This window comes from Parambassis ranga, chromosome 17 (assembly GCF_900634625.1).
Source record: "Parambassis ranga chromosome 17, fParRan2.1, whole genome shotgun sequence".
In the NCBI taxonomy this organism is placed as follows: Eukaryota; Metazoa; Chordata; class Actinopteri; family Ambassidae; genus Parambassis; species Parambassis ranga.
In genome coordinates this window covers 45,089-54,927 of record NC_041037.1, presented here as the reverse complement: position 1 = coordinate 54,927, position 9,839 = coordinate 45,089, and the positions used below count along the sequence as shown (strand labels likewise).

Here is a 9,839-nt window from a genome sequence, read left to right as displayed (position 1 = left end):
CTTTTCCTGGTAAAGGTCTCAGACTCACACACTCTGTTTCTATAGTAGCTACATGTGCTGCGTGTTGTATGTAGCCCTCAGACACTCCACAGAGACCCCAACAGATGGCGCTGCTCCGGTGTAGGTGACAGTGAGGAACGGTGCCGTTGTTCTGCTGCGGGTGGGCGGGTCCTGATGTTTTTGGATATAGACAATTACATTGAGTTCTGTAGAAGCAATTTATTATTGACGTTCAGTCAAATCTGTTTTAATATTAAGCTGCCAAAACATTGACACTTTTTACTTATGTGCAACTTAAATAAATTCAAAAAGAAAAGGTAATGAACTTACTGGAAGAAATATACTTTATAAAATAAAGTCCTACAGACGACACCATTGAAGGGCTTTTTACAGTGTAGGCAGTTGGTGTGCATGTTAGAATCAGTGTGATGGTCTGCCTCAGACAGACCGGACCAAAGCAGCAGTACAGCTTCAGGCAGCCTTAAACATAGTGTGTAGAGGCTGACGTGGCCTCAGCACAGGACATGTTTTAGCATAGCTGAGCTGCTGTAATGTTACTGTTGCTGTTAGACGTGCTTTGAGGTAGCTGACACTGTTAGCAGTATTTAAATTGCAATATTAAAATAGTGGAAATGAGTTGAATGTGTTTTTTGTGTAGGTCCTGGAGCAGAAGATGATCCAGCTGAATGAAGTGTAGAGTGAATCAGCAGTGATGCAGGTATGTGCGGTTTGAGTATGTTGTGTAACAGAGTAGAAATGTCGTCCTGAAGTCCCACAGTTAATGTGTCGTTGTTGTGTTTATGCCACAGGCCCTGTGTGTGATGATAACAGAAGCTCGACAGCCAGTGTCGGGACACACAGCAGCTGACCCTCAGGTCATGGTTTGTCAGTGTCAGTGTGTTGTGTTGCTAAATATTTCCCATTCACAAATAGTTTGTGAGGTTAGGTAGTTGTTTAATAAATGTCCAAAGGTCTTAGAAGCTCATGTGATGAGTCATAAAGATTTTGAAGAAGTGTGCAGTTGTCTGTGTGTGTGTGTGTGGAGAGGGAAGCAGTGAGTCGGGTCACTGTGTGTTCATTACGCATGGAGCCAGATGAATTTTGAATAGACGTAAATATGTTGACAATCAGAGTTTATGTTGCTACTGATTAGATTATGATTTGAATTGTTTTTATGGATAGAATGTACGGATTGTATAGAATGAATGGATGGCTCCTCCCTGGCAATCAGCTCTAAAACACCTGCAGACAGGCGGGGCGAGGTGTGTGCAGGAGGAGGAAGGCAGGAGGAGAGATCCGGTTTTGTTGCCGTGATTTGATTTGATTAGTTCTTATTTTGAATTTCTTTTTTGGTGAGAAAATTATTTTTTTGTCACAAACCTCCTCCAAACAAAGGGCCTAACCACTGGCTGTGACACATGGGATGAAAAGAGTCTCTGGCTAATGTGTTGAGTGGTGTTTGTGTGATGAAGGCCAGCCAGAGGTTTGCAGTGTGAACGAAGGCGGAGATTTCATATGTACAACACAGTCGGCGGTTGGTGAGTGAGTGTAATGTAGCTGTGTAGTTGTAGACATTTGTGTGTCTGCATGTGTCTGCAGGCTGGATTTATGCCGAGCTGCTGTCTGGGCCTGTGACCCATCAGAAGCAGCTGTATAGAAGCTAGGAAGCGTTCCAGTAAGAGGTACCGGAGGAGCTCAGAGAGGTTCCTGGTGAGGGAGGCCCGTCAGCACGTTGCTGCACCTGTGTCATACAGAGCAACATCGGCACCTGGACGCACCGGGTCAGTTCAGACAAGCAACGGGCCAAATGGGTCCATGTCAGTGAATGATACTGTTCATGTTTCAAGTAGAACCAGAGGACGAAAGAGAAACATTGTGATGTGGAGTTGTGTAGTGTTGTTGTGACGGGTCCTGTTGGAGTGGGACCAGTGATCCTGTTTGTTGGTGATGACACGTTGTGATGTGTTATAAACTGATAGTGTTTGGTTGGTTTGACAGGAGCTGAGGCTGCTGCCTGTCAACCAGAGCGACAGGCATGTGCGGATGCAGGTGTTGTGTAACTGTTGTGTGTGTGTGTAGTTTATGTGATTAATGAGACGGTGTTGTGTGTTGTCTTTGACGTTGTGTTTTGTTCCTGAAGGTCCTACGAGGTGTTTCCTGTCGGTGTGGTAAATGGGCTGTTAGAGAGCAGCGGGTCATGCTGTGATGTGTCTGTGTGCGGTCATGTAGTTGAGAAGGTTGTGGCATGTGTTCATTTTGTGTGTGTGTTTTCTGCGGGTGTGTGCTGAGCTGCAGCAGGGTGCTGTGAGTGAGCAGAGTGTACCAGTGTTAACAGGTATGTTTTTGTATATAAATATATATATATATATATAATATATTGTATTGTTATTTAATGGAATATATACAAAGGTGAACAGAGGCACTTCCAGCAGCCATCACTCCTGTGTTGTAATTAGGTTTGGGCGATATTGGCCAAAGAATGAGTCATGATTATTTATGGCATTTAGCTGATAATGATTACACATCAGTGATTATTTAAGGTTAAAAAAATGTCTGTGCAAACAGACCTGCTAACCTGTGGCTGGAATACGTCCCACACTAGTGCATGTTTTCACTCATACTGTAGAACAGCAGCAGAAAAAACAAACAAACTGGACAATTTCACATGTAACTGTGTGTTTGTGCAAATCAACCTGCGTTACGTTAGGTTGGTTGTAAGGAGCATAATACTAAACATGTCGCGGATTCTCGGCCGAGTGGAATTCTTTCCAATATCTGCTGGAGGAGGCCTCGCTGGAGCTGGCGTTGTGACCTCGTCACGCTTTCTTCGCCTTTCTTCGTGCTCCAGCTTATGGTGACAGACGTTGAGCCTCTGTTAGAATGTCCTGCTCCGCGTCATTTAACTGAACACCACCGCCTTCTGCCATTATTGTGATTTATTATTGTGGGCTTACATGTGTGCACTTGCAGGGGAGAGTACGTCACACAAAAATGCATCATCATGACGAGGCACTAATTGCAGTAATTGATGAGTGGTAAATATAGTAATCGGTGACAATTTTTCTGACGATTAATCGCACACGATCAGATTTTGGCACAAGCGTCGTCCTAATGGTGCATTGTGTTAGCCGATTGTGTTAAAAAGGCTAATTGATGATTAGAACAGTGCTGTGAGATGATGTTAGCACAGCTGAGTAATGCTGATCAGAGAAGCTCTAGAAGTGGCTCGGTGACCCCAAACTTTTGAATGGTAGTGTCCACACATGATGTCATCATGGTGCATGTGTAATGAGATGTGTAGCATTGGAGATCAGACATTTCCCCCTCTGTGCAACACAGGAGGAAGATGTAGCATCCTCTTTGTCAAATCTTCTTTGTTCATATTCAAATTCAAATGGCCTGCAGACTTTAAAACAGTTTATGTGGGTTGTCTGATTCACATCTGTCCTATAAATACTGCTGGGGGAGTTTCCTAAGAACAACATTTTGGTGCATTTGTCTCTTCTTCTTTTTAAAGAATTCCATGTTTTTTCTCTATATTTGGCTTCATCAGTGCCCTCTGGTGGCCGCGTGTTGGTATTGTCAAATAGCTGCAAGTATCAGAATTCCTTTATTTATCCCTGAGGGGAAATTCTTTTTTGTTACAGACAAAGAAATCAAAGATAAATTGAAGTTTGAAATAGAAATATATAATAATCTAAATACCTAGACAGCATTTAAATCCCTGAGTTGTATCTAAAGAAGAAGACACATATTTACTACTGTATAAAAACCTTTACATAGTAAAGAGCAGGACATGAATGTACCAGTATGAATGTACAGTGTCTGAGTGACTGTCACAGTTCAGAGTTCAGTAGTTTGATTGACAGGCAGGAATGACTTCCTGTGTCTCTCAGTGGTGCATCGTGGGAGTCGGAGTCTGCTGCTGAACGAGCTCCTGTAGCTGGTCAGCACAGTGTGGAGCGGGTGAGAGGGACAGTCCAGTATAGTCTTTATTTTGGACCACGTCCTCCTCTGGCACACCTCTGTCAGAGAGTCCAGGTCCTGTCCTACAACATGGCCTTATGTGATGGACGTGTGTGCCGCGTCTCCTTGGAGACTCTGAGACCAGTTTAATGTTTACAGACAATGAGGAAGTGAACTCTGATCGCAGGCGTTTGCAGTGTCGGTCCTCTGAGGGTCAGACGGAGGGACCTGAACGGACCGTGGTCTGCTGCCTGTGGAGATGAAGGTGGAGGAGAAGCTGGAGGTGAAGGTGGAGCTGCTGAAGTTCTGCTTGGCAGTCTTTAACACCGTGTTTCTGGTGAGTCCATCTTCACATCCTTCAATAAGCTCAGAGGCCTTTTTCATCCAAGAGGTCTGAGAAAAGATTCCTCTGGATTAATCAGTCAGAGTCCTTCTGATCATCACGGATACATTTTCAATGTGTTCTTTTTCTGTTTCTTTTCGTTTGTTTTGAATTGCTGATGTCAGCTGGTTTATTTAGTAGTTTCCTCTTTGAAGCCAACAGTAGGAATAGATGTTCACTTTAACAGTGAAGCACAGTCTGAACATTCCGATCCAGAGTTAATGACTCACAAGTGATCCCGGGCTAGGTGACGTTGTCTGTGCTCCAATGAGACACTGACAGAAGATGACACGCCTCCTTTAAGGAAATCCTCTGCAGTTTGCAAGTAGCAGTTTAGCATTGAGCGCCATACAACATGTCCGCTGTGTGGAAATATTTTACGGTCGAAACGCCACAAAGTAAGACAGCAACGTGCAATGTTTGCAAAGCCATCGTTCCGAGAGGTGGAACCTCCGTTGCGACGTTCAACACTACAAATATAATTAAACACCTGAAAAAGCACCACTCGAGAGAGCACGAGGACTTTTAACCAGGGGGCAGAAAGAAGAGAAGAGCCGCCAAGAATCACTTCTGGATCATTCAAAAGGCAAAATAAACTTCCAGCAGACAACGTAAAAGCCAAAGGGATTACAGAGAAGTTGCTCAACTTCATCGTACTTGATGACCAACCCTTATCAGTGGTGGAAAACGAGGGGTTTCGCAGCCGATGATGCTCAGAGCCTTGTCTTGACCTTTGACCTCTGTAGTTTGTGGGTCTGAGTCCAGCCGGCTGTGCGATCTGGATCCTGTTCGACAGAGGAAACTTCCTGAACTCCCTCCCCTCCGGTAAAGACTGCAGCTTTAAAGGATCAGCCCAACATTTACAAAGAGGACGCTGCTTTAGCCTAGCTTAGCACAAAAACTGTAAACAAGGGGGAACTGTTAGCATAGCTCAATGACACTGTGTGTGTGTGTCTGTCTGTCTCTGTGTGTGTGTCTCTGTCTCTGTGTCTCTGTGTGTGCAGAGGAGGTGCAGGTGGTGTCCGTGGGCCTGCTGGTGATCGGTGGTGTTGGCGGTCAGCGTGGCAGCGACCTGTGAGATCAGGTTCCTGCTGCTGACGGTGAGTCAGCGTAACGTCTGATGCTGCATTCAGGTCACGTGGGAAAATGCTGCGACCACATCCAGGGCTCAGTCAGCTGTTTTTTACCTGTGTCCCTCGGCTGATGTGTGGTGGGTTTCCCCCCCCCCCCAGGTGCTGCTGATTGGCTGAGCAACACCTACATCCAGAGCCTGAACCTGACGAGTCCAGACGTGCTTCCGTGTTCCTGCTTTCACTCGTTTCAGCGCAGCGTCAACTCTTCCTGGTGCTCCGAGCTGCTGAACCTCACTCTGATTGGCCAAGGGAGCGGCACGAGCTCGCTCCTGAGGGGGCGCCGGCGGCTCTAAACCTGCTGTGTTTCATATCGCTGGTGTGATGTGATGTTTTACCCATGATGCTGCTGGGTTTGTGGTTTTCAGGGCTGCAGTCAGACGTTCAGTGATTGGCTGCAGGAGAACTCCCTGACCATCATCGCCATGGACGTCGCCCTGCAGTTACTGCAGGTAGTAACACTGCACTGCCTGCAGAGGGTGCAAACACACCTTTGTCACAGTCTGAGGGTTTTTATGTGTCTTCACTGAGTCACCAGCAGATCACTTTGACGTGTCAGCACTTCCTGTCTGCTTCTGATTGGATGGTTTTGAATCAACATGGCTGCCTGTTTGTGGTTATATGACATAAATATTTATTAAGGGTGAAGAAGAAGGAAGATCAGCACAGCTCTGTATCTGTTAGTAGATGAGGTACTGAGGTAGGTACTGAGACCAAGCAGCACAAACTGCAGTTCCTCCAGTGTCCACTAGAGGCTGTCTCATACAGTGAGTCTGGATGGTAACCTTATGTTACTCTAGCTCCATCACACTGAGTGTTTCCGCCTCTCTGCAGGTGGTGCTGTTCGTCATGGTGGTGTATCTGTACCGTGCATTTGGAGAAGGCCGCGCTCTGAAACGGACCAATCTGCTGGCTGGCAGAGACCACGCCCCCACCGATGACCTGGGGGAGCTGAACTACGCCTACAATGACCAGGTTGGAGCTTACATAGACCCCCATCACCTGCCTTATCACCACGATGACCACGGCCAGGTGTATGTGGACCAAGTGCAGAGCTACTAACCTGCTACAAACATTATAGGCTCAGGTTCTGGTTCTGGAAACATGAGCCTCCAACCAGCCTGCGGTCTTTTACCCTCTGTTATCCAACAGACACAGCTTCTCAGAATACACACACACATCTTAGAGCAGGCACAGGCACAATCATATTTCACAGTAACATATCATGGATGAGATCATCGGAGTGACATCACATATATGTCCATAGTAAGACATCTATAAACACACCAACACCTGTGTGGAAAACAACGAACGATGGCAAAAACACAGCTAACACTACACAACCAATACTAAAACAACACAACTGGGGAGATGACGTACACAGGCAGGCTAAGTCTATACGTGTGAAGCTTGAAATTTGTAGGAGGAGAGAAATTTGGCAGATGACCCTGGTTGAAGGGCTCTCTCATAGACTCCCATGTTAAAAATGACACAGGAACTGCTTAATACTTGAAAAACTATAGTCTTTTGAAAAAAATAACATTAATTTAGCTTAATGAGGCAGGCAGAGCTGTTACCATATTTGGCAACCATATGGCATTTGGCTGCATTTGGCAGCCATATTTGTAGTCTTTATCAGACTTTAAGCATTATATCTGTCATATTGATCATCCTTCAGCTGTATAGTATTTGGCTGCTTCTTTATCAATCGTTACGCATGATATCTGCCATATTCATTGCTATGGAGCTGTTTGCTACATGTCCACATCGCATATACTGTGTTGTAGAGCAACATCTTGTGATTCTGGCTGTGTCCATACTTTTTGTCTGAAGGCTTCGGTTTGGACAAAAGCAGCAGTTGTTTAGAGGGTGTTTTTACATCAGAAATGCATTAGGAGGGGGACAGAGAGAGCTGCAGTTAGGGGCGGTTGAGAAACATTCAGGTTGCCATGGATACAGGCAGGCAGGGCTGTTACTGTGGTGACAGGCTGACAGGGGTACCTTTGATGACTCAGAGATCAAAGGCATACCAAAGTTATATAAAGGTACACCTTTGTGCAATAAAGGTGTTGGTGGACAGTTTCAAGGAGAGACACAGCAGGAGATTTTGGAGAGTTCGTGGAAACGAACCTGCCTAAAGTGGAAAGGAAAATAATCAAACTGATTACTGGACTAAACTCGGAGAAGAGAAGGATCAGAGAGGAAGAACGAAACACAGCTGCAGAGGAGGCTAACATCTTTTACACATTTCTTCATACAGTCAGATTCGTGGTGAGTACCAACAGTAGTGAGTGATAAGTGCAACTTCTTCATGTTTATTTAAAGAGAGAGTTGTGCGCATTTATGCACATGCCGTGTATGTGTGTAAGTGTGTAAGGGCGAACTCCATTCTGCGTGATAGAGAGACCAGAGAAGTGTAAACCCAGGGACTGTAGAGACGGTAGAGCTCCTGGTGACGTTAAACCAAACTGTTTTGCCTGTAGAGCCAGCTGTTCGGGGAGAGTGCCGGTCTTTTTGCTCATTCATGGTGAAGTGACTGGACCAGAGCAAACCTATTTTCTAACTCGCTGCCATTTCCACATCTTTTACAGGATCAACATGAAATTGCAGACATTTGTAGAGCAAACACTTGTGATGCTCACGGTTTTTAAATTGTTGAGTGTTTTGGTTTGGACACACCAAGCAGTTGTTCAGAGGGTGCAACCCCTATTAAAATACATGGGATCTGCCCTGAGAGGAGTAACAGGAGGCTGACACACCTCTCTCTCCAACATTAATTAGGCTTAATTAGGCAGGCAGAGCGGTTACCATGGTGACAGGCTGTCAAGAAGCATACAAAGCAGCCATATTTGTAGTCTTTATCAGACTTTAAGCATTATATGTGTCATATTGATCATCCTTCAGCTGTATAGTATCACTAGTATTACGGCTACTTCTTTATCAATCATTACACATGATATCTGCCATATTCATCGCTATGGAGCTGTTTGCTACATGCCCACATCAAAATCGTTTAGTCTCCCTAAGCCTCAGCTATTATTCCAAGATCAGACAATTCACCAGCTGTTCAAAGCAATTATCCAGCTGCTGTTCAGGTTAATTCGGCTGCTTTTATGACTGCTTCAGCTTGTGTTCAGAGGAATTCAGCCCTTGTTCTGCCATCCAGCTTCTATTCATATGCATTTAGATGTGTTTTTTCATACTTTTAGAGTTCAAAGCAATCATTCAGATAAGCTTTCAAAGCAATGCTTCAGCTTCTGCAATCAAACTTGCATTTCCTTCAGGAGCCTTTTACAGCAGCGTATCTTCAGCATACATTGACCGATTTCAGCCATTCAGCTATCAAAATGTTCATCTCACAGAGGACATTCCGGGTTTTTTCAAAAAACTAGAAGAGTGCATTTCCTGAAGAAAATGCAAGTTTGATTGCTGCAGCTGAAACATGCTTGCTTTGCTTTGCTGGAGAATCATAGCAATTCAGAGCTTTGTATGCCTCTGTGTGTCAGCTTGTCACCATGGTAACCGCTCTGCCTGCCTAATTAAGCCTAATTAATGTTGGAGAGAGGGGTGTGTCAGCCTCCTGTTACTCCTCTCAGGGCAGATCCCATGTATTTTAATGGGGGTTGCACCCTCTGAACAACTGCTTGGTGTGTAGTTTTTTGGCGCAGCGTATCTTCAGCATACATTGACCGATTTCAGCCATTCAACTGTCTCTGTCCCCTTCCTAATGCATCTCCAATGTTTCCCATCCAGGGTGTGTCGTGTCCTCACAGGGTATACCCCGCCTCTCACCCAAAGCTAGCTAGGCTAGGCTCCAGCCCCCCGTGACCCTCCACTGCAGGACAAGCGGGTTAACAGAAGATGGATGGATGGATGTCCAAACTGATGCCTTCAGGCAGAAAACAAGAAGAGAAGCGCGAGAAGAAAGAGCGCCAAGAACGAGAGAAGCACGAGAAGAAAGAGCGCCAAGAACGAGAGAAGCGCGAGAAGAAAGAGCGCCAAGAACGTGAGAAGCGCGAGAAGAAAGAGCGCCAAGAACGTGAGAAGCGCGAGAAGAAAGAGCGCCAAGAACGTGAGAAGCGCGAGAAGAAAGAGCGCCAAGAACGAGAGAAGCACGAGAAGAAAGAGCGCAAAGAACGAGAGAAGCGCGAGAAGAAAGAGCGCCAAGAACGTGAGAAGCGCGAGAAGAAAGGACAAACGGTGAAGCAGTTTATTGTGAAATCAGACGGCTTGATCACTGGACTGGAAAAGGCCAATGGGACCGTCCTCACAAACGAAAATGAAAATCTCAGAAAGGCTGCCGAAGAACATGCCCTGTGTTCTTCCAAGTGTGAGGAGCTGGCCAACGAGCTCTGCACTCT

The 9,839-nt window shown here is 45.6% G+C and overlaps 1 long non-coding RNA gene across 2 annotated transcripts; it reads left to right on the top strand.

The window, feature by feature from the left end:
* The first annotated feature begins 663 nt into the window (after positions 1 to 663).
* LOC114450070 (uncharacterized) lies at positions 664 to 5,384 on the top strand. 2 transcript variants are annotated; one of them, XR_003672033.1, is made up of 4 exons: positions 664 to 718; positions 810 to 875; positions 4,154 to 4,303; positions 5,353 to 5,384. It is a non-coding gene; the product is annotated as an uncharacterized LOC114450070 (long non-coding RNA). The 2 variants fall into 2 exon arrangements; XR_003672034.1 differs by lacking the exon at positions 5,353 to 5,384 and adding an exon at positions 5,095 to 5,109.
* The last annotated feature ends 4,455 nt before the right edge of the window (positions 5,385 to 9,839 follow it).